General features: G+C 36.9%; 1 long non-coding RNA gene across 1 annotated transcript in view; it reads left to right on the top strand.

Annotated features, from left to right (window-relative positions):
• The window catches only part of LOC128635716 (uncharacterized), a 90,127-nt gene that overhangs the window by 33,710 nt on the left and 29,971 nt on the right, over positions 1 to 26,446 (top strand). The window lies entirely within an intron of this gene.

Below are 26,446 nucleotides of genomic sequence, written 5' to 3'. Positions count from 1 at the left end.
AGAGGGTAACTTACATAGCGCACCAGAGGATCATATGTATAGAGGGTTACTTACATAGCGCACTAGAGGTTCATATGTATAGAGGGTTATTTACATAGCGCACTATAGGCTCATATGTATAGAGGGTTACTTACATAGCGCACTAGATGTTCATATATATAGAGGGTTACTTACATAGCGCACTAGAGGTTCATATGTATAGAGGTTTACTTACATAGCGCACTAGAGGCTCATATGTATAGAGGGTTACTTACATAGGGCACTAAAGGTTCATATGTATAGAGGGTTACTTACATAGCGCACTAGAGGTTCATATGTATAGAGGGTTACTTACATAGCGCACTAGAGGTTCATATGTATAGAGGGTTACTTACATAGCGCACTAGAGGATCATATGTATAGAGGGTTACTTACATAGCGCACTAGAGGTTTATATGTATAGAGGGTTACTTACATAGCGCACTAGAGGATCATATGTATAGAGGGTTACTTACATAGCGCACTAGAGGTTCATATGTATAGAGGGTTACTTACATAGCGCACTAGAGGTTCATATGTATAGAGGGTTACTTACATAGCGCACTAGAGGTTCATATTATAGAGGGTTACTTACATAGCGCACTAGAGGTTCATATGTATAGAGGGTTACTTACATAGTGCACTAGAGGATCATATGTATAGAGGGTTACTTACATAGCGCACTAGAGGTTCATATGTAGAGAGGGTTACTTACATAGCGCACTAGAGGATCATATGTATAGAGGGTTACTTACATAGCGCACTAGAGGTTCATATGTATAGAGGGTTACTTACATAGCGCACTAGAGGTTCATATGTATAGAGGGTTACTTACATAGTGCACTAGAGGATCATATGTATAGAGGGTTACTTACATAGCGCACTAGAGGTTCATATGTATAGAGGGTTACTTACATAGCGCACTAGAGGTTCATATGTATAGAGGGTTACTTACATAGCGCACTAGAGGCTCATATGTATAGAGGGTTACTTACATAGCGCACTAGAGGCTCATATGTATAGAGGGTTACTTACATAGCGCACTAGAGGTTCATATGTATAGAGGGTTACTTACATAGCGCACTAGATGTTCATATTATAGAGGGTTACTTACATAGCGCACTAGAGGTTCATATGTATAGAGGGTTACTTACATAGCGCACTAGAGGTTCATATGTATAGAGGGTTACTTACATAGCGCACTAGAGGTTCATATGTATAGAGGGTTACTTACATAGCGCACTAGAGGATCATATGTATAGAGGGTTACTTACATAGCGCACTAGAGGTTCATATGTATAGAGGGTTACTTACATAGAGCACTAGATGTTCATATGTATAGAGGGTTACATACATAGCGCACTAGATGTTCATATGTATAGAGGGTTACTTACATATTGCACTAGATGTTCATATGTATAGAGGGTTACTTACATAGCGCACTAGATGTTCATATGTATAGAGGGTTACTTACATAGCGCACTAGATGTTCATATGTATAGAAGGTTACTTACATAGCGCACTAGAGGCTCATATGTATAGAGGGTTACTTACATAGCGCACTAGAGGATCATATGTATAGAGGGTTACTTACATAGCGCACTAGAGGATCATATGTATAGAGGGTTACTTACATAGCGCACTAGAGGCTCATATGTATAGAGGGTTACTTACATAGCGCACTAGAGGATCATATGTATAGAGGGTTACTTACATAGCGACCTAGAGGTTCATATGTATAGAGGGTTACTTACATAGCGACCTAGAGGTTCATATGTATAGAGGGTTACTTACATAGCGCACTAGATGTTCATATGTATAGAGGGTTACTTACATAGCGCACTAGAGGTTCATATGTATAGAGGGTTACTTACATAGGGCACTAGAGGATCATATGTATAGAGGGTTACTTACATAGCGCACCAGAGGATCATATGTATAGAGGGTTACTTACATAGCGCACTAGATTTTCATATGTATAGAGGGTTACTTACATAGAGCACTAGATGTTCATATGTATAGAGGGTTACTTATATAGCGCACTAGATGTTCATATGTATAGAGGGTTACTTATATAGCGCACTAGAGGTTCATATGTATAGAGGGTTACTTACATAGCGCACTAGATGTTCATATGTATAGAGGGTTACTTATATAGCGCACTAGATGTTCATATGTATAGAGGGTTACTTACATAGGGCACTAGAGGTTCATATGTATAGAGGGTTACTTACATAGAGCACTAGAGGTTCATATGTATAGAGGGTTATTTACATAGCGCACTAGAGGATCATATGTATAGAGGGTTACTTACATAGGGCACTAGATGTTCATATGTATAGAGGGTTACTTACATAGCGCACTAGAGGTTCATATGTATAGAGGGTTACTTACATAGCGCACTAGAGGCTCATATGTATAGAGGGTTACTTACATAGTGCACTAGAGGATCATATGTATAGAGGGTTACTTACATAGAGCACTAGAGGATCATATGTATAGAGGGTTACTTACATAGAGCACTAGAGGATCATATGTATAGAGGGTTACTTACATAGCGCACTAGAGGTTCATATGTATAGAGGGTTACTTACATAGCGCACTAGAGGTTCATATGTATAGAGGGTTACTTACATAGCGCACTAGAGGATCATATGTATAGAGGGTTACTTACATAGGGCACTAGAGGTTCATATGTATAGAGGGTTACTTACATAGCGCCCTAGAGGTTCATATGTATAGAGGGTTACTTACATAGCGCACTAGAGGATCATATGTATAGAGGGTTACTTACATAGCGCACTAGAGGATCATATGTATAGAGGGTTACTTACATAGCGCACTAGATGTTCATATTATAGAGGGTTACTTACATAGCGCACTAGAGGTTCATATGTATAGAGGGTTACTTACATAGCGCACTAGAGGTTCATATGTATAGAGGGTTACTTACATAGCGCACTAGAGGTTCATATGTATAGAGGGTTACTTACATAGCGCACTAGAGGATCATATGTATAGAGGGTTACTTACATAGCGCACTAGAGGTTCATATGTATAGAGGGTTACTTACATAGAGCACTAGATGTTCATATGTATAGAGGGTTACATACATAGCGCACTAGATGTTCATATGTATAGAGGGTTACTTACATATTGCACTAGATGTTCATATGTATAGAGGGTTACTTACATAGCGCACTAGATGTTCATATGTATAGAGGGTTACTTACATAGCGCACTAGATGTTCATATGTATAGAAGGTTACTTACATAGCGCACTAGAGGCTCATATGTATAGAGGGTTACTTACATAGCGCACTAGAGGATCATATGTATAGAGGGTTACTTACATAGCGACCTAGAGGTTCATATGTATAGAGGGTTACTTACATAGCGACCTAGAGGTTCATATGTATAGAGGGTTACTTACATAGCGCACTAGATGTTCATATGTATAGAGGGTTACTTACATAGCGCACTAGAGGTTCATATGTATAGAGGGTTACTTACATAGGGCACTAGAGGATCATATGTATAGAGGGTTACTTACATAGCGCACCAGAGGATCATATGTATAGAGGGTTACTTACATAGCGCACTAGATTTTCATATGTATAGAGGGTTACTTACATAGAGCACTAGATGTTCATATGTATAGAGGGTTACTTATATAGCGCACTAGATGTTCATATGTATAGAGGGTTACTTATATAGCGCACTAGAGGTTCATATGTATAGAGGGTTACTTACATAGCGCACTAGATGTTCATATGTATAGAGGGTTACTTATATAGCGCACTAGATGTTCATATGTATAGAGGGTTACTTACATAGCGCACTAGAGGTTCATATGTATAGAGGGTTACTTACATAGCGCACTAGAGGCTCATATGTATAGAGGGTTACTTACATAGTGCACTAGAGGATCATATGTATAGAGGGTTACTTACATAGAGCACTAGAGGATCATATGTATAGAGGGTTACTTACATAGAGCACTAGAGGATCATATGTATAGAGGGTTACTTACATAGCGCACTAGAGGTTCATATGTATAGAGGGTTACTTACATAGCGCACTAGAGGTTCATATGTATAGAGGGTTACTTACATAGCGCACTAGAGGATCATATGTATAGAGGGTTACTTACATAGGGCACTAGAGGTTCATATGTATAGAGGGTTACTTACATAGCGCCCTAGAGGTTCATATGTATAGAGGGTTACTTACATAGCGCACTAGAGGATCATATGTATAGAGGGTTACTTATATAGCGCACTAGAGGATCATATGTATAGAGGGTTACTTACATAGCGCACTAGAGGTTCATATGTATAGAGGGTTACTTACATAGCGCACTAGAGGTTCATATGTATAGAGGGTTACTTACATAGCGCCCTAGAGGTTCATATGTATAGAGGGTTATTTACATAGAGCACTAGAGGTTCATATGTATAGAGGGTTACTTACATAGCGTACTAGAGGTTCATATGTATAGAGGGTTACTTACATAGCGCACTAGAGGTTCATATGTATAGAGGGTTACTTACATAGAGCACTAGAGGTTCATATCTATAGAGGGTTACTTACATAGTGCACTAGAGGTTCAAATGTATAGAAGGTTACTTACATAGCGCACTAGAGGTTCATATGTATAGAGGGTTACTTACATAGCGCACTAGAGGATCATATGTATAGAGGGTTACTTACATAGGGCACTAGAGGTTCATATGTATAGAGGGTTACTTACATAGCGCACTAGAGGCTCATATGTATAGAGGGTTACTTACATAGGGCACTAGAGGTTCATATGTATAGAGGGTTACTTACATAGAGCACTAGAGGCTCATATGTATAGAGGGTTACTTACATAGTGCACTAGAGGCTCATATGTATAGAGGGTTACTTACATAGGGCACTAGAGGTTCATATGTATAGAGGGTTACTTACATAGGGCACTAGAGGTTCATATGTATAGAGGGTTACTTACATAGAGCACTAGAGGCTCATATGTATAGAGGGTTACTTACATAGTGCACTAGAGGCTCATATGTATAGAGGGTTACTTACATAGTGCACTAGAGGCTCATATGTATAGAGGGTTACTTACATAGCGCACTAGAGGTTCATATGTATAGAGGGTTACTTACATAGCGCACTAGATGTTCATATGTATAGAGGGTTACTTACATAGCGCACTAGAGGTTCATATGTATAGAGGGTTACTTACATAGCGCACTAGAGGATCATATGTATAGAGGGTTACTTACATAGGGCACTAGAGGTTCATATGTATAGAGGGTTACTTACATAGCGCACTAGAGGCTCATATGTATAGAGGGTTACTTACATAGGGCACTAGAGGTTCATATGTATAGAGGGTTACTTACATAGAGCACTAGAGGCTCATATGTATAGAGGGTTACTTACATAGTGCACTAGAGGCTCATATGTATAGAGGGTTACTTACATAGGGCACTAGAGGTTCATATGTATAGAGGGTTACTTACATAGGGCACTAGAGGTTCATATGTATAGAGGGTTACTTACATAGAGCACTAGAGGCTCATATGTATAGAGGGTTACTTACATAGTGCACTAGAGGCTCATATGTATAGAGGGTTACTTACATAGTGCACTAGAGGCTCATATGTATAGAGGGTTACTTACATAGCGCACTAGATGTTCATATGTATAGAGGGTTACTTACATAGCGCACTAGAGGTTCATATGTATAGAGGGTTACTTACATAGCGCACTAGATGTTCATATGTATAGAAGGTTACTTACATAGCGCACTAGAGGCTCATATGTATAGAGGGTTACTTACATAGTGCACTAGATGTTCATATGTATAGAGGGTTACTTACATAGCGCACTAGAGGCTCATATGTATAGAGGGTTACTTACATAGAGCACTAGAGGTTCATATGTATAGAGGGTTACTTACATAGGGCACTGAAGGTTCATATGTATAGAGGGTTACTTACATAGAGCACTAGAGGCTCATATGTATAGAGGATTACTTACATAGTACCCTAGAGGTTGAGGACTTCTTGCCGCTTGGATGAAGACTTCTCCCAGCTTCGTTGAGAATGGATGTCCGGTCTTCAAAAACTTCAGGGGTTAGTTTTTTTAAGGGTTTATCGGGTGGGTTTTATTTTTAGCTTAGGGTTTGGGCAGTAAAAAAGCTAAATGCCCTTTTAAGGGCAATGACCATACAAATGCCCTTTTCAGGGCAATGGGGAGCTTATTTTTTTTTAGTTAGGATTTTATTTGGGGGTTTTGTTGTGTGGGTGGTGGGTTTTACTGTTGGGGGGGGTGTTTGTATTTTTTTTTACAGGTAAAAGAGCTGATTTCTTTGGGGCAATGCCCTGCAAAAGGCCCTTTTAAGGGTTATTGGCAGTTTAGTTTAGGCTAGGTTTTTTTTTATTTTGGGGGGGGCTTTTTTATTTTGATAGGGCTATTAGATTAGTTGTAATTAGTTTAAATATTTGATCATTTATTTTTTATTTTGTGTAATTTAGTGTGTTTGTTTTTGTAATTTAGTTAGTTGTATTTAATAAATGTAATTTATTTAATTGTAATGTAAGGTTAGGTGTTAGTGTAACTCAGGTTAGATTTTATTTTACAGGTAAATTTGTATTTATTTTAGCTAGGTAGTTAAAATAAATTGAAGTAAAGTTCTGCTATATTGTTCGATATTTTAATCCCTAGATATTTGATCGTCTCTTTAGCCCATGAAAATTCAAAGTTAGTTTCGATTAGTTTTTTATTGTGATCGGGAAGGGCAATAGGGATAGCTTCATATTCTTCTAGATTGATTTTGTATCCCGATATATCGGAGTAATCTTGCAATACCCGGTATAGGTTGGGGAGAGACACCAACGGCTTGGTCATTGTAAGAGGAACAGCAAAGAAAAGCATGGACAATAGAGACCATTAAAGAATACACAATTAGCACTCATGTAGTCATCTATAGCACAAAATGTGTATATACATTATGAAAAGATAGAATACCAAATGGTAAGGGGATTTTGCTTAAATTATTAAAACATAACTTTTATTAAATACGCAAAAAACAGGAGATAAAATAAAGGGATGTGCAATTAAAAACAATAGCTGCCGGGGGCGTGATATAAGACGTCTCTTATACCACAGTTAATGCCTAAATGCAACGATTAGGGGTTGTTATGCAGATTTGGGTATTAGCAGTGTAGACTGCAATGTATGATAGAACTCTGCAAAACGAAAAATGACTGAGTTTCCCTATGTTATGGGTAACATCATAACGGTTAGTTTTGCAGGGGTTATGTTCACCATATGTTCATTGCAGACTCAGAACATATGTCCAATATTGTATGAATATTACCCAAAATATCTTGTTAGCATAAAGTGTTGTTGATTAGGTTGAGCACATAGGTGCATAAAGCACAGAGACCATTAACTAAGATCAGTGTGATTGGTGCATACTTGGGTATCCGTGTTAGTCAGTTCTAGACACCACAGAGTAGAACATTATATCTTATCTAGTCATGGTAGTTAGATATATAACCACTTGTAAGATATATAATTGGTTAAGCAACAGTGGTTTATTTACAAATAATTGCTAAATAAAGCTGATATCCATTTGATGGTAAGGATTACAGAGAGTATTGGTTCGCTTGGCATATATATATATATATATATATATATATATATATATATATATATACGCCATTATCTCAGATATTGCACAATCCAGTTATTGCTAAGTAATACTTGCAAACCAAGACTTGACCTTAAGCATACTAATATATGCCAAGCAAACCAATACTCTCTGTAATCCTTACCATCAAATGGATATCAGCTTTATTTAGCAATTATTTGTAAATAAACCACTGTTGCTTAACCAATTATATATCTTACAAGTGGTTATATATCTAACTACCATGACTAGATAAGATATAATGTTCTACTCTGTGGTGTCTAGAACTGACTAACACGGATACCCAAGTATGCACCAATCACACCGATCTCTTAGTTAATGGTCTCTGTGCTTTATGCACCTATGTGCTCAACCTAATCAACAACACTTTATGCTAACAAGATATTTTGGGTAATATTCAGACAATATTGGACATATGTTCTGAGTCTGCAATGGACATATGGAGGGATAGTTATCAACGCGTCTACTTTTCCTGCCTTCGCCAGTTCAATACGCCCACCTAAGCTCGCCTACCATCGCCGCCGCGGACCTGCAAAATTTAGCCTAAGTTATCAATAAAGCTGTCAAAAAGCCGCGCACCAAGTACGGGGCGATGAGCAGCGGATTGTGAGAGTTATCACTCATCCGATCTCGCTGCTCTTCGGCTTTTTTACAGCTTTATTGCTAGCCTGTCACTAAACACCCACACTAACTTCACTGTTCTACCCCCTATACCGGCGCCCCCGGAGCCCCCCGCAACTAAATAAAGTTAGTAAACCGCTGCTCCTAGACCCCGCCGCAACTCTTATAAATGTATTAACCCCTAAACCGCCGCTCCCGGACACCGCTGCAACCTACATTATACCTAGTAACCCCTATCCTGCCCCCCCTATACCGTCGCCCTCTATAATAAAGTTATTAACCCCTATCCTGCTGATCCCGCACCTCGCCACAACTAAATAAATTGTTTAACCCCTAAACCGCCGCTCCCGGACCCTGCCGCAACCTATATTAAACTTATTAACCCCTAATCTGCCCCCCTACACCATCGCCACCTATAATACATTTATTAAACCCTATCCTGCCCCCCACTACACCAATCGGAATTGAAGGGATGCCATCTTGGATGATGTCCCTTAAAGGAGCCTTCATTCATCGTTAGTCCGTCAGGGAAGAAGGATGTTCCGCGTCGGCGGGGTGAAGATGGATCCTGAAGAAGGAAGATTGAAGACCCCGCTTGGAAGATGACATCACCCGGATGGAAGACTTCTTCAGCGCCGCTTGGAAGATGACATCGCCCGGATGGAAGACTTCTTCAGCGCCGCCTGGATGATGACTTCATCGGATGGAAGACTTCTTCAGCGCCCCTTGGAGGATCACTTCTGCCGCTCCGGATCTCCTCTTCGGTTCCATCAGTGGGTCGGCTGGCTGAAGACAACTCAAGGTAGGATGATCTTCAGGGGGTAGTGTTAGGTTTTTTTTTAAGGGGGGTTTGGGTTAGATTAGGGGTATGTGGGTGGTGGGTTTTAATGTTGGGGGGGTTGTATTTTTCTTTTACAGGCAAAAGAGCAGAATTCTTTGGGGCATGCCCCGCAAAAGGCCCTTTTAAGGGCTGGTAAGGTAAAAGAGCTTTGAACTTTTTTAATTTAGAATAGGGTAGGGCATTTTTTTATTTTGGGGGCTTTGTTATTTTATTAGGGGGCTTAGATTAGGTGTAATTAGCTTAAAATTGTTGTAATATTTTTTAAATGTTTGTAACTTATTTTTTTTATTTTTTGTAACTGCTTTTTATATTTTTTGTACTTTAGTTAGTTTATGTAATTGTATTTAATTGTAGTTATTTGTATTTAATTTATTTAATTAATGTAATGATAGTGTAGTGTTAGGTTTAATTAATTTAATAACTATTCTAACTAGCTAAAATAAATACAAAGTTACCTGTAAAATAAATATAAATCCTAAAATAGCTACAATGTAATTATTAATTATATTGTAGCTATCTTAGGGTTTATTTTACAGGTAAGTATTTAGTTTTAAATAGAAATAATAATTTATTAAAGTATAGTGTAGTGTTAGGTGTAATTGTAACTTAGGTTAGTTTTTATTTTACAGGTAAATTTCTCTTTATTTTAACTAGGTAGCTATTAAATAGTTAATAACTATTTAATAGCTATTGCACATAGTTAAAATAAATTGAAATTTGCCTGTAAAATAAATATAAATCCTAAGATAGCTACAATATAATTATTATTTATATTGTAGCTATATTAGGGTTTATTTTAAAGGTAAGTATTTAGTTTTAAATAGGATTAATTTAGTTAATAATAGAAATATTATTTAGATTTATTTAATTAATATTTAAGTTAGGGGGTGTTAGGGTTAGGGTTAGACTTAGGTTTAGGGGTTAAAACATATATTATAGTTGCGGTGGGGTCAGGGAGTGGCGGTTTAGGGGTTAATACATATATTGTAGTTGCGGTGGGCTCCGGTAACGGCAGTTTAGGGGTTAATCAGTTTATTAGAGTGGCGGTGGGCTCCGGGAGCGGCGGTTTAGGGGGTAATACATTTATTTAGTTGCAGCGGTGTAGGGGGACAGATTAGGGGTGTTTAGACTCGGGGTACATGTTAGGGTGTTAGGTGTAGACAGCTCCCATAGGAATCAATGGGATATCGGGCAGCAGCGAACATGAACTTTCGCTATGGTCAGACTCCCATTGATTCCTATGGGATCCGCCACCTCCAGGGCGGCGGTTTGAAAACCAAGTACGCTGGGCCGTAAAAGTGCCGAGCGTACCTGCTAGTTTTTTGATAACTAGCAAAAGTAGTCAGATTGTGCCGCACTTGTGTGCGGAACATCTGGAGTGACGTAAGAATCGATCTGTGTCGGACTGAGTCCGGCGGATCGAAGTTTACGTCACAAAATTCTACTTTTGCCGGTCTCTAGCCTTTGATCACTAAAGCGAATCAGCCTCGCCACAAATACGCTGCGGAATTCCAGCGTATTTGAGGTTGACGGCTTGATAACTACCCCCCATGGTGAACATAACCCCTGCAAAACTAACCGTTATGATGTTACCCATAACATAGGGAAACTCAGTCATTTTTCGTTTTGCAGAGTTCTATCATACATTGCAGTCTACACTGCTAATACCCAAATCTGCATAACAACCCCTAATCGTTGCATTTAGGCATTAACTGTGTTATAAGAGACGTCTTATATCACGCCCCAGGCAGCTATTGTTTTTAATTGCACATCCCTTTATTTTATCTCCTGTTTTTTGCGTATTTAATAAAAGTTATGTTTTAATAATTTAAGCAAACTCCCCTTACCATTTGGTATTCTATCTTTTCATAATGTATATACACATTTTGTGTTATAGATGACTACATGAGTGCTAATTGTGTATTCTTTAATGGTCTCTATTGTCCATGCTTTTCTTTGCAATTCAAAAAATACGCAGCACCGTTTACCCTGAGATTATATGGAACAAAACCAGTAATCCATTGAGGGTGTAGTCACAATAATTGATTAGGCAGTGCCATTGAAACCCCTTCTTGCTTCAGTAAGAAGAACATCGCCTGCAAACAAGGACACCTTAAATTCATGCTCTTTAACTGAGACGCCATGTATATCTGGGGTCAGGTGAATTGTTGCTGCTAGTGGCTCTATACAAATCACAAATAAAAGTGGCTAAAGTGGGCAGCCCTGTCGCGTTCCGTTTAAAATCTCTATAAGCTGTGACTGATAACCCACTGCCCTGACATTAGCTGTAGGATGAGAATAAATGCTTTTAATGGCCTGAACAAATGAACCATGGAAGCCCAGTCTATCCAAAACCTCCAACATGAAGTCCCAATCTATTATGTCGAACGCTTTCTCCGCATCCAACGAGAGGACCAGAGAAGGTGTTCCTGTTTTGCTGAGGTATTCAATCAGGGAGATTGTGCGCCTCGTATTATCTGGGGCTTCTCTATCTAGGATAAAGCCTACCTGATCAGGGTGGATCAGTGTTGGCAAGTGTATTTTAAGTCTATTTGCTAAGATTTTGGTAAAAATTTGAATGTCCTTATTGATTAGGGATATGGGTCGGTAGCTTTGGCAAAGTTTTGGGTTTCTTCCTGGTTTAGGTATAACTACTATTTTGGCTTGTAAAAATTTCTCGGGGAATCTCTTTACCTTGTAAAATATTGTTGCACAGTGAAACTACATGTGGGATTAAAACAGATCTATAGAGTTGATAATATTCACCTGGAAACCCATCTGGGTCTGCTGCTTTTCCCGGTTTAAGTTCTTTTATGGCATTAAGGACCTCCCTGGTCGTAACCTCAGCATTTAACTCTTTGCTAGTCTCTTTATCTAAGGGTGTAAGGTTAGCTTCATCTAGGAACCTAGTCAAGAGTTGTTTTGTCTGATCGTTATGCATTGTTTTTTTCCCATCATAAAGGTGAGCGTAGTATTGGGCAAAACTGTCGGCTATCTCTTGGGGGTTTGAGGTACAAGACCCGTCGCTTTTCTGGAGGTGCGGTATAGTGGAAGATCTAGTCTGCTCCCTAAAGCTTGTGGGCCAGATATCTATCCGGCTTATTAGAATATAAAAAGTATTGTGATTTTAATCTGTGGACTGCCCTCACAGAGGTCTTATTCATAATTGTTGCTAATTCTAGTCTTTTAGCCTGTAATTGTGCGAATATTCCTGTCGATAAGTTTTGTTGATGTGACCTAGAGAGGGTATCTATTTGTTTTTGTAGGGTGTCTGTCTGAAGTCTAACAGCTTTGGTTAAAGCCGCCTTTTCTTTAATGAGTAAACCTCTGATGTAAGGCTTATGTGCAGCCCAGATAGTAATAGGATTAGAAGTTGTCCCTACATTGAAATCCCAGTACTCAGTTAATGCTTTAGAAATGGACTTGCGTGTATTAGGGGTTTTGAGGACATATGGATCATAGTTCCAGGAACGTGTCGCACTAGTTTGGAATGTCTTTTTTTTTTTTTTAAACATTTTTATTGGTTTATATACAAAAGTTACACAATGCGTTTTACACGTTATACTTAATCTGGACATACATAAAGTGTTACAAAGGCATTGGTATACATATTCTTAGATTGTCCTCCATCTGCAATGTTAGTATTGAAATGTCATACTGGAGGAGGAGGTTCAATTATAGACAAACAGTCATAAACGTTAACCTTTCTTACTCTAAATAAAAGAATAACCAATCTAAGAAGATTAACTCAAAGTGTACATACACATAAATAAATATGAAAGAAAAAATTCTACAAGAAAAGTATGATAAAAATAATAAAAATAAATAATACCTGTCAGCCGCTTATAGTATCTTATGTAACTATGTGAAGAAATAGTTAGTGATGATTATAACATTTACCCTCGTCACGTATCCCCTCCTGGGAAGTTAATCAGGTTACGCTACTTCCTATCAGGCTCTTTTGGGCTCCACCGGAGAGCAAATGGCCAGATATCAAGGGGGAGAGGTTGGGTGGGGGGGTTGCGGGAAGGGGGATTATGATGACGGTGGTATGACGTTAGTCTACTGTTTGGGTCCTGGGTTGGGAGGTTGTGTTCCCAGGGGTAGGGTTGGCGTTTTTCTCATTGTCTTCCCACAGGAATTTTATGTCAGCTAGTATGTGTGCTTTCCCCCTTTTGGTGTACCCGTAGCCTTCTAAGAGTAGGAGGTCTGTAACTTTATCCGTCCAGTTTTGTAAAGTCGGCGTGTGGAATGTCTTTTTAATGTCTATTTGAACTATGGAATGGTCCGACCAGGCGCACGCATGTATCATGAAAGAGGCCAGATCTGGAATCAATGTTTTGACTTACATAAATATAATCTAACTTCAAGTAAGACCCGTGTGCAAACGAGTAATATGTGTAATCATTTGTTTTACCGTATAAAGTGTCCCAGGAATCTAGAATATTATGTGATAGAAAAACCTCTTTTATTTTTTTAATTATGGAGTTGTGCCTCATTTGTTTCTGGGACAAAGGGGTTTTGTCTTTACTCTGGTGTGCATACATTGACACATTAAAATCCCTTCCTAAAATTATCCTGGACTGTGACCATTGGGTTAATAAGTGAGAGACCCGAGAAAAGAAAGCTGTTTGTGTTTCATTTGGTGCATATACATTACATAAGACTATCTGCTTGTCGTGTCGTCTCCCTCGAAGTATCAAGAACCTACCCTCAGGATCCCTAATTGTTTCTTCTACCACGAAACCCACCGATTGATGTAGTAATATTGACACCCCCTCTTTCTTATCTGCTATAGAATGGAAATGCTGAGTATATCCTCTGGCCCAGTATTTAGATATGATTTCCCTGGTGAAGTGTGTCTCTTGTAGGAATATGATGTTAGCTTTTAATCTAGTGTATTGATTCATTGCCGTCCTATGTTTAAGGTCAGTATTAAGGCCCCTGACATTATGTGATATCAGTCGAAGGTTACCAGTCATTACCCACAATTCTGTAGGTGGGGCACCCCCCGGATCCGCTTTCTCTTTGTTCAACATGATTGCCCGTAGGCACTGTAGGCTAAGCTTTCCCTTGTTAGCTGGTTCATGTAGGCAAGCAAGACAACGCGACAGAACAAAAACAAGAGCATAAGAATTGGCATTAGATAACAGTCTAATAAAAAACCCAACAAAGTTATAATGCATGAGGATAAAAAACCTTTTCATCCTATGTTGAGAAAACAAAAAAAGAAAAAAGGAAAAAACAACCTCAACCCGCCCTCCCCCCTGAAAAGATAGACTATGGTCTAAAAACACATTGTGCTATAACTGTAAATATTTTAACTGTAATTTCTCAATAAAAAATTGGCATCAGGTGAAATGACAATTATTAGCTTCTGAACATTGCATATTACACATCCCTCTAATAGAGCTAAGTATTCTCTAAACCCACAACCTCCACATCCTCTACCCTTCCCGGAACCTCTTTGTCAAAATCCAATACCCTCCAAGACCCGTCACCTACCAAACCTTAACCTTTCAGTAATATTGGGTATAAAAAAGATAAGTTCCTTGTCACCCTCTTTCAAATAAAGATGGGGTAAATCGTTCCATATAAAAATCTAGTGTATATAGAATGTCAAGACTTGGCCTTTCTCTTTGGTACTCTGGTCCACTTCTGTCTCTGCTGTTGAGCCGGGCTCGACGATATTCGGGACGAATCCTCTACTTGCTTCGTCTGTGGTATCTCAGGAGGTTCTAGTTGCAGCCTGCGACATATATCTGGAATCTCTATCACTTCTTTCAGGCTTAGAGATCTGCCATTGTGTAGGATATATAGGCTGAAGGGGAAACCCCAACGGTATCCAATCTGATGTTTTCTCAAGAGTGTAGTGAGAGGTCTCAAATGGCTTCTCCTTTGGAGTGTCCTTATACAGAGATCTTGATAAAATTGTATTACCATACCCTGGAACTTAAAAGTGGGGTGTTTCCTTGCTGCTGAGAGAATGCCTTCTTTTTCTGGGAATCTAAGAAACTTAACGATAACATCTCTGGGAGGTGCATCATCTTTCGGTCTAGCCCGTAATGCTCTATGTGCTCTTTTCATTTGAAATTTCTCTTCACCCACTTCTCCAGTGATAGCTTGGAATAATTGGTGTAAATAAATGGGTACTTCTTCCGTCGAGACAGCTTCTGGTATCCCCTTCAGCCGCAGATTACACCTGCGACTCCTGTTTTCAAGATCCTCCAACTTGTCTTGCATCTCATTAACTTCCTGTTGCTGTGTGGAGATCTTTTGTGTTAGATTAGATAGTTCTTCTGTGGCAGAGGTCTCATTTTCTTACAAAGTTGCCACCCTTGAGCCAAAGTCTGAGATATCTTGCTTTATGTCTGCTAGACTGTTGGTAACGGTATTCTGAAAATCACCCAATTTTTCCCAGAGTTTATCAAAGTTCCTATTAATGTCTTGCTTAGACACCAGAGCTTTAAGATCCACTTTTGTAGCAGGAATTGCATCCTCTTCCATAATCTGTGAATCTGTTTCAGAGTCAATGTTTTCTTCTATCACCATGTTGACAGATTCTAGCGTTTTCTCACCCCTGGCAGGCTTAAAGAACAAATTAGCTGCAGGCGGTTTAGGCCCCTGGGCAGGCTTATTCTGCTTTCTAGCCGACATAATATAATCAGGTTAGCTGTAGTTTAACAGTACACAGGCAGTATATCAAAATAGGACTATTTCTGTCTCAGTGAGAAATAAATCTATAGTTCTGTATATAGAGGGTATGTGGGTTCATATATAGTAGTCTTGGGTCTCAGTGTAGATAAATTGCCAACAATTATCTTCATAAGTGTCTTATATTCTCCTCGGCAGCTGCTTATTGCAGCATGGTGTGGATGCTTGACCGCTTTTGATGACTTTATTTAAACCCTTTCTGCTCTCTAGCATTGCAGTCCACACATATAGAATAATAAACAGGATAGATTCAGCCGCACTGTAAATAAAATTCTTTCTTTGCTTATGAAGAATGGTTGGCCGCTCCTGAATGCAAAAGATATATAAATTATAATGTGATAGCCATAAATTGTGATGCAGGTGGGTTGCTTCAACATCACAGAATCAGTGATCTATGCCCTCCTCAATAACTATTTGTTGCAGTGTGTTGTAAGTTGTCTTCAACCTTTGATGGCTTCATCATGACGTTTTTAGTATGATAATATCTTAGGGTCTCTATGTATAAGCACACTCCTACTGCCATCCGCATTCCCCCACATCACACTTTAAATCATAGTTCATCTTTGTTGTGCAGTTTACATGATATCTCTATTTCCTTAGATAATGTCCTTGTCTCCAATCTCTTCTCATGACCCGTAATATACTGCTCCCCTCACATACCCTCTTACCGCACCAGCCTTAATGAGCGCCTCTCCCTCTTTCCATTCAGGATCCTCATCGGAACTTTCGTGCTGCACTGTAACCTGTTTTCAGGTTCCACCTAATGTTCGATGCAACTGCGTTACACAGCTTTTCTTTCAGGGCAGGAGGATCATTCCGAGCACTCTGTGCGGCTGCTGTTATTAGTGCGCTGCTGCCCGAAGTTAACTACCCCATATGGCCAAAATGGCGACCGGCACCTAACAGCTCCATTTACCTCCGGGACTGTGATATACTTTTAGTGCCTGTTATCGCCCCAAACTGTTCCTCAGTGTGCACACCTCCTTGCCCTGATTGTTCCAAGGTAAAATTTAGGTTTAGTTGTCCTGAGTGCCAGCATATGTTACAGCTTAGCACGGAGCTCACATATTAAGCTGCCATCTCCTTTCAGCTCCAGGCTCCGCCCCCAGTTTCCTTCCATTTAAAGGGACAGTCAAGTTAAAAATAAACTTTCATGATTCAGATAGAGCAGTCATTTTAAACAACTTTCTAATTTACTTCCATTAACAAAATGTGCACAGTCTTTTTATATTTATACTTTTTGAGTCACCAGCTCTTACTGAGCATGTGCAAGAACTCAGTAAATTCATATTTGCATCTGTGATTGGCTAATGGTTGTCACATGATACCGGAGGAGTGGAAATAGACATAACTGAAATCTGTCAGAAAAAAATCCACTACTTATGTGAAGTTCAGACATAGGGGCCCGAATTGGTCCTAATGTAACTGTTTCATACATATATACAGTATATATTCATTTAGATATGTATATTTATGTATCTCTATGGTAAAGCCTTCTTTTCTAACACCAGAGATCTCATAACTTTATTCCTATAATAATATTTAGTAACTGTGTCATACGTATGCATATATACAGTATAGATAGATTTATAGATCTCATAACTTTATTCCTATAATAATATTTAGTAGCGGTGTCATACGTATGCATATATACAGTATAGATAGATTTATAGATCTCATAACTTTATTCCTATAATAATATTTAGTAGCGGTGTCATACGTATGCATATATACAGTATAGATAGATTTATAGATCTCATAACTTTATTCCTATAATAATATTTAGTAACTGTGTCATACATATGCATATATACAGTATAGATAGATTTATAGATCTCATAGCTTTATTCCTATAATAATATTTAGTAACTGTGTCATACGTATGCATATATACAGTATAGATAGATTTATAGATCTCATAACTTTATTCCTATAATAATATTTAGTAACTGTGTCATACATATGCATATATACAGTATAGATAGATTTATAGATCTCATAACTTTATTCCTATAATAATATTTAGTAACTGTGTCATACATATGCATATATACAGTATAGATAGATTTATGTAAAGCACTTGGCAGCCTTCTTTTCTAACACCAGAGATCTCATAACTTTGAGCCCTTATAACTTTTCTGTGTAATATTTCTATAATAATTTTTAGTAGATGTGTTATTATGAGTGTATTTTTTATAGTTAGTCACACACAAATGTATTTACACACCATAGAAGGACAGGCTTGGTGAGACAATCTGCAGTGGCATATGTATGTATCCACCAACCATGATCAGGAACATTATTGGAGTGCTCCATGTGCACTGTTTTAACTATGTGTTTAACCCCTTGCATAGTATTAATTTACAAATAGATTAAGCATTTCTTTTTTTTACACTAATTTGCCCCTTTAATAGTTTTTCCCCATACAAACAGAGTGGCCTCTTCTGAGCAGCGCACAGTTCTTTTTTATAATGTTATAGCTGTGCACACAATTAGTTCACATGTTTATATAAATATTTAGTTTAATCCAGTCTTAAAGGGCCAGTAAAGTCAGAATTAAACTTCACATGAAATATTAAACAACTTTATAATTTAATTCTGATATCAAATTTGTTTGGTTTTCTTGGTATCTTTTGTTAAAGAGTAATCCTAAGGCTTTAACCATCTGGTAGCAATGTTTATAGCAATGTGATACATAGTTACAAGAACTGCTACCATAGGCCTAGATTTAGAGTTGGGCGGTAGCCGTAAAAACCAGCGTTAGAGGCTCCTAACGGTGGTTTTGGGCTACCGCCGGTATTTAGAGTCAGTCATTAAAGGGTCTAACGCTCACTTTCCAGCCGCAACTTTTCCATACCGCAGATCCCCTTACGTCATTTGCGTATCCTATCTTTTCAATGGGATCTTCCTAACGCCGGTATTTAGAGTCGTGGCTGAAGTGACCGTTAGAAATCTAACGACAAAACTCCAGCCGCAGAAAAAAGTCAGTAGTTAAGAGCTTTCTGGGCTAACGCCGGTTTATAAAGCTCCTAACTACTGTGCTCTAAAGTACACTAACACCCATAAACTACCTATGTACCCCTAAACCGAGGTCCCCCCACATAGCCGCCACTCGATTACATTTTTTTAACCCCTAATCTGCCGAACGCCACCTACGTTATACTTATGTACCCCTAATCTGCTGCCCCTAACACCGCCGACCCCTATATTACATTTATTAACCCCTAACCTGCCCCCCACAACGTCGCCGCCAGCTACCTACAATAATTAACCCCTAATCTGCCGACCACAAAGCACCGCCACCTACGTTATCCTTATGTACCCCTAATCTGCTGCCCCTAACACCGCCGACCCCTATATTATATTTATTAACCCCTAATCTGCCCCCCTCAACGTCGCCTCCACCTGCCTACACTTATTAACCCCTAATCTGCCGAGCGGACCGCACCGCTACTATAATAAAGTTATTAACCCCTAATCCGCCTCACTCCCGCCTCAATAACCCTATAATAAATAGTATTAACCCCTAATCTGCCCTCCCTAACATCGCCGACACCTAACTTCAATTATTAACCCCTAATCTGCCGACCGAATCTCGCCGCTACTGTAATAAATGGATTAACCCCTAAAGCTAAGTCTAACCCTAACACTAACACCCCCCTAAGTTAAATATAATTTAAATCTAACGAAATAAATTAACTCTTATTAAATAAATTATTCCTATTTAAAGCTAAATACTTACCTGTAAAATAAACCCTAATATAGCTACAATATAAATTATAATTATATTATAGCTATTTTAGGATTTATATTTATTTTACAGGTAACGTTGTATTTATTTTAACCAGGTACAATAGCTATTAAATAGTTAAGAACTATTTAATAGCTAAAATAGTTAAAATAATTACAAAATTACCTGTAAAATAAATCCTAACCGAAGTTACAATTAAACCTAACACTACACTAACAATAAATAAATTAAATAAAATACCTCCAATTACCTACAATTAAACATAACACTACACTATCAATACATTAATTAAATACAATGCCTACAAATAACTACAATTAAATAAACTAACTAAAGTACGAAAAATAAAAAAGAACTAAGTTACAAAAAATAATAAAATATTTACAAACATTAGAAAAATATTACAACAATTTTAAACTAATTACACCTACTCTAAGCCCCCTAATAAAATAACAAAGACCCCCAAAATAAAAAAATGCCCTACCCTATTCTAAATTAAAAAAGTTCAAAGCTCTTTTACCTTACCAGCCCTGAAAAGGGCCCTTTGCGGGGCATGCCCCAAAGAATTCAGCTCTTTTGCCTGTAAAAAAAACACATACAATACCCCCCCCAACATTACAACCCACCACCCACATACCCCTAATCTAACCCAAACCCCCCTTAAATAAACCTAACACTAAGCCCCTGAAGATCTTCCTACCTTATCTTCACCTCGCCGGGTATCACACCGATCCGTCCTGGCTCCAAAATCTTCATCCAACCCAAGCAGGGGCTGGCGATCCATAATCCTGCGGCTGAAGAGGTCCAGAAGAGGCTCCAAAGTCTTCATCCTATCCGGGAAGAAGAGGCAATCCAGACCGGCAACCATCTTGATCCAAGCGGCATCTTCTATCTTCATCCGATGAGGAACGGCTCCATCGTGAAGACCTCCAGCGCGGATCTATCTTCTTCCTCCGACGTCCAACTGAAGAATGACGGTTCCTTTAAGGGACGTCATCCAAGATGGCGTCCCTCGAATTCCGATTGGCTGATAGGATTCTATCAGCCAATCAGAATTAAGGTAGGAAAATTCTGATTGGCTGATGGAATCAGCCAATCAGAATCAAGTTCAATCCGATTGGCTGATCCGATCAGCCAATCAGATTGAGCTTGCATTCTATTGGCTGTTCTGATCAGCCAATAGAATGCAAGCTCAATCTGATTGGCTGATCGGATCAGCCAATCGGATTGAACTTGATTCTCATAAGATAAGGTAGGAAGATCTTCAGGGGCTTAGTGTTAGGTTTATTTAAGGGGGGTTTGGGTTAGATTAGGGGTATGTGGGTGGTGGGTTGTAATGTTGGGGGGGGTATTGTATGTGTTTTTTTTACAGGCAAAAGAGCTGAATTCTTTGGGGCATGCCCCGCAAAGGGCCCTTTTCAGGGCTGGTAAGGTAAAAGAGCTTTGAACTTTTTTAATTTAGAATAGGGTAGGGCATTTTTTTATTTTGGGGGTCTTTGTTATTTTATTAGGGGGCTTAGAGTAGGTGTAATTAGTTTAAAATTGTTGTAATCATTTTCTAATGTTTGTAAATATTTTATTATTTTTTGTAACTTAGTTCTTTTTTATTTTTTGTACTTTAGTTAGTTTATTTAATTGTAGTTATTTGTAGGCATTGTATTTAATTAATGTATTGATAGTGTAGTGTTAGGTTTAATTGTAGGTAATTGGAGGTATTTTATTTCATTTATTTATTGATAGTGTAGTGTTAGGTTTACTTGTAACTTAGGTTAGGATTTATTTTACAGGTAATTTTGTAATTATTTTAACTATTTTAGCTATTAAATAGTTCTCAACTATTTAATAGCTATTGTACCTAGTTAAAATAAATACAAAGTTGCCTGTAAAATAAATATAAATCCTAAAATAGCTATAATATAATTATAATTTATATTGTAGCTATATTAGGGTTTATTTTACAGTATTTAGCTTTAAATAGGAATCATTTATTTAATAAGAGTTAATTTATTTTGTTAGATTTAAATTATATTTAATTTAGGGGGGTGTTAGGGTTAAAGTTAGACTTAGCTTTAGGGGTTAATAAATTTATTAGAGTAGCGGTGAGCTCCTGTTGGCAGATTAGGGGTTAATACTTGAAGTTAGGTGTCGGCGATGTTAGGGAGGGCAGATTAGGGGTTAATACTATTTATTATAGGGTTATTGAGGCGGGAGTGAGGCGGATTAGGGGTTAATACATTTATTATAGTAGCGCTCAGGTCCGGTCGGCAGATTAGGGGTTAATAAGTGTAGTTAGGTGGAGGCGACGTTGGGGGCGGCAGATTAGGGGTTAATAAATATAATATAGGGGTCGGCGATGTTAGGGCAGCAGATTAGGGGTACATAGGGATAATGTAGGTGGCTGGGGTGTACGGAGCGGCAGATTAGGGGTTAAAAATAATATGCAGGGGTCAGCGATAGCGGGGGCGGCAGATTAGGGGTTAATAAGTGTAAGGTTAGGGGTGTTTGGACTCGGGGTACATGTTAGAGTGTTAGGTGCAGACGTAGGAAGTGTTTCACCATAGAAAACAATGGGGCTGCGTTAAGAGCTGAACCCGGCTTTTTTGCAGGTGTTAGGTTTTTTTTCAGCTCAAACAGCCCCATTGTTTCCTATGGGGGAATCGTGCACGAGCACGTTTTTGAAGCTGGCCGCGTCCGTAAGCACCGCTGGTATCGAGAGTTGCAGTGGCGGTAAATTATGCTCTACGCTCCCTTTTTGGAGCCTAACGCACTGAAAACCCAGCCATTCTGTGAACTCTAAATACCAGCGGTATTTAAAAGGTGCGGGGAAAAAAAGCATGCGTTAGCTACGCGGGTCGTTACCGACAAAACTCTAAATCTAGGCGATAGACTGCTAAATATGTGCACGCTTCTAAACTCCAATCAGCCTACCTAGGTTTACTATTCAACAAGGGATGCCAAAAGAATAAAGCCAATTAGATACTAGAATTCAATTGGAAAGTTGTTTTAAATCACACGCTCTATCTGAATCAGGAAAGTTTAATTTTGTCTTACTGACCCTTTAATAACATGAAAGTCAAAATAAAAATTCAGGGATCAGACAGAGCAGCATTTTTAAGAGACTTTTCAATGTACTTTGCTGTCTTGGTATCCTTTGTTGAAAAGTACTCCTAGGTAGGCTCAGGAGCTAGCTGCTGATTTGTGGATACACATATATGCCTCTTGCCATTATCTCAGCCTGCTCCCAGTAGTGCATTTCTGCTCTGCAGCTGACTTTAACTATGTATTTAATCATGTTTCAGGTGTTAAACACACAGCTGTATGCAGTCAGTAGAGCATTTCCATTCTGCACCTTCATGTCTGTTTAACTGCTTGCATGCCATGAATTAATATAAAAACTGCACAACAGCATATTGTTTGGTGCACAGACCATACTAGCATATTATATAATCTGTTGTTTTATTTAAGATACATTAATTACATTATTACCTACTCCTTGCCAAGTAACAATCAAATAAAGTGCCTCTTGTGCCTGTTTGAAGAGTAACATTTGTAAAGAGGCACTTGACATTAATGTAGCAGAACAAGTCCATAAATTGAATTTTCTTTACAGACTTGTAAACATGAGTCCATTCATTAAGTGTTTATTGTTAATCCCCTATTGGTTCTTGTTCCATCTTAATTTGGGGGTTTTGTACATCTTTTAACAACATCATTTGCAAACCTGATACAACAACCTAACAATTAATATGCAGATCTCATTATGTTGGTCGGAGCATATTTGCTTAATGTTGCTGTTTATTCTTTAATTGACTTTTGTAATGGGTTAAAAAAATAATGGTCATTATGCAATTAATATAGCCAGCGTTGTGCAGTTATATTTAGTTCTCTACATACCAGCAGTACCATTATAAATACTAGCTATACTGAGGATGCCAAAAAGCAGTCTATTACTTTGGATAAAATATTTGGGCATCTGTAATTTTATTGAAAATGAAAACAATTACCTAAAAATGTCTAGACTAGAACAACATGTGTTGAAAATACAAAATATAAGAGAAAGATGGAGAGCGTCTGCAGATCATTTTCCAGGGTTGGTAAAAAATAAAAAAGATAAAATCCAACTTTTTTTTTTTCTTTTACTTGTTGAAATCCCATTCTCTTTCTTTTCAAAATGGTAAAAAAGGATAGGGTATGTAACGGTGTTTGACTGGGAATGGCTCCAATGTATATATGTATGTATGTTGTATGTGTAAATATACTGTATATTTGGGATTCTGGGAGCTGTGCCACATTATTGGAGATAATAACCCCTTTAGGCGCAGGATTATTTATTTTGGAAGATACATTGATGATCTATTGGTAATATGGGATGGAGATGACCAATCTGTATCACAGTTTCATAATTATATCAACACAAATAATTTTAATCTTTCTTTTACCCTTGAGCACAACACGACCAGAATTCATTTTTTGGATGTCATATTAACTTCATATTTAGATTCTATTGAAGTTGAATTATATAGAAAAGCCACTGCAGGCAATACTATATTGCATTATACGTCTTGCCACCCATATCACACATTACAGTCCATACCTTATGGTCAGTACATTCGTACAAAAGAAGAAAATTACTTGGCAAATGCTAAAGTAACGCACCAGAGATTGGAAGCCCATGGTTATAATACTATATTATTAAACGAAGCAAAAAAACGGGTAGATTGTATACCTAGAGAGAATTTGTTACAATACAAAAACAAAAAAAACCTAACAATGCTAAACCAACTTTTATTACTACATACAGTCGTGATTACTCTAAGGTTAGGAACATTGTGAATAGTTGTTTGCCAATTCTATAAGGAGACGAGAAACTAAACACAATTGTATGCCAAGGTTGTAATTATGTTACCAGAAAAGATAAGACATTGAGGAATATCCTCTCACCCTCTATGTTACCAAAAAAGAAATCTAATTGCTGCCTGAATGGGCTATAAGTGTAATGGCAATATCTGTAAAACTTGTAATTACATAAAAATAAGAAACAAATTTAATCCAACTGTTACTGGAGAGGAAAATGACATTTACACAACATAACATGTAATACAACACATGTCATATATTTGTTGAAACGCAAAGGATGTGACAAACAATACGTAGGGCGCACTAAGCGCGCACTACGGGAGAGAGCCCTTCAACACTTAAGAGATATTAATAACCCTGAAAGCAATACCCCTATAGCTAAACACTTCAGATATGAACATCAATCAAATGATATCCTTTTACAAATACAAGGAATTGACCATGTACCCAGACATAGAAGGGGGCAGAGACAGGGAACGATTGTTAGATCAGAGGGAGGTTCTATGGATATTTAAATTACAATCTTAACATCCAGATGGTTTAAATTCAAATATGGACGTCAATTTATTTTATTGAGTCCATTACAAATATTAAGTTTTTATAACCAGAGTCTAAGAGTAAATATACACTGGTATTTCTATAATGATGCTGGGGTCATTTTTCTCTTTTTGTGAAATTTACTATTTTGATGCATATATTGATAATAAGCATATAAACAATATATATTGATAATAAGCATATAAACAATATATATTGATAATAAGCATATAAACAATATATATTGATAATAAGCATATAAACAATATATATTGATAATAAGCATATAAACAATATATATTGATAATAAGCATATAAACAATATATATTGATAATAAGCATATAAACAATATATATTGATAATAAGCATATAAACAATATATATTGATAATAAGCATATAAACAATATATATTGATAATAAGCATATAAACAATGTATATTGATAATAAGCATATAAACAATATATATTGATAATAAGCATATAAACAATATATATTGATAATAAGCATATAAACAATATATATTGATAATAAGCATATAAACAATATATATTGATAATAAGCATATAAACAATATATATTGATAATAAGCATATAAACAATATATATTGATAATAAGCATATAAACAATATATATTGATAATAAGCATATAAACAATATATATTGATAATAAGCATATAAACAATATATATTGATAATAAGCATATAAACAATATATATTGATAATAAGCATATAAACAATATATATTGATAATAAGCATATAAACAATATATATTGATAATAAGCATATAAACAATATATATTGATAATAAGCATATAAACAATATATATTGATAATAAGCATATAAACAATATATATTGATAATAAGCATATAAACAATATATATTGATAATAAGCATATAAACAATATATATTGATAATTAGCATATAAACAATATATATTGATAATAAGCATATAAACAATATATATTGATAATTAGCATATAAACAATATATATTGATAATAAGCATATAAACAATATATATTGATAATAAGCATATAAACAATATATATTGATAATAAGCATATAAACAATATATATTGATAATAAGCATATAAACAATATATATTGATAATAAGCATATAAACAATATATATTGATAATAAGCATATAAACAATATATATTAATAATAAGCATATAAACAATATATATTGATAATAAGCATATAAACAATATATATTGATAATAAGCATATAAACAATATATATTAATAATAAGCATATAAACAATATATATTGATAATAAGCATATAAACAATATATATTGATAATAAGCATATAAACAATATATATTAATAATAAGCATATAAACAATATATATTAATAATAAGCATATAAACAATATATATTAA

The sequence above is a fragment of the Bombina bombina genome, chromosome 7 (genome assembly GCF_027579735.1).
Source record: "Bombina bombina isolate aBomBom1 chromosome 7, aBomBom1.pri, whole genome shotgun sequence".
NCBI lineage: Eukaryota > Metazoa > Chordata > Amphibia > Anura > Bombinatoridae > Bombina > Bombina bombina.
The sequence above is the reverse complement of the archived record's forward strand: the minus strand, read 5'-3'. Positions and strand labels throughout refer to the sequence as shown.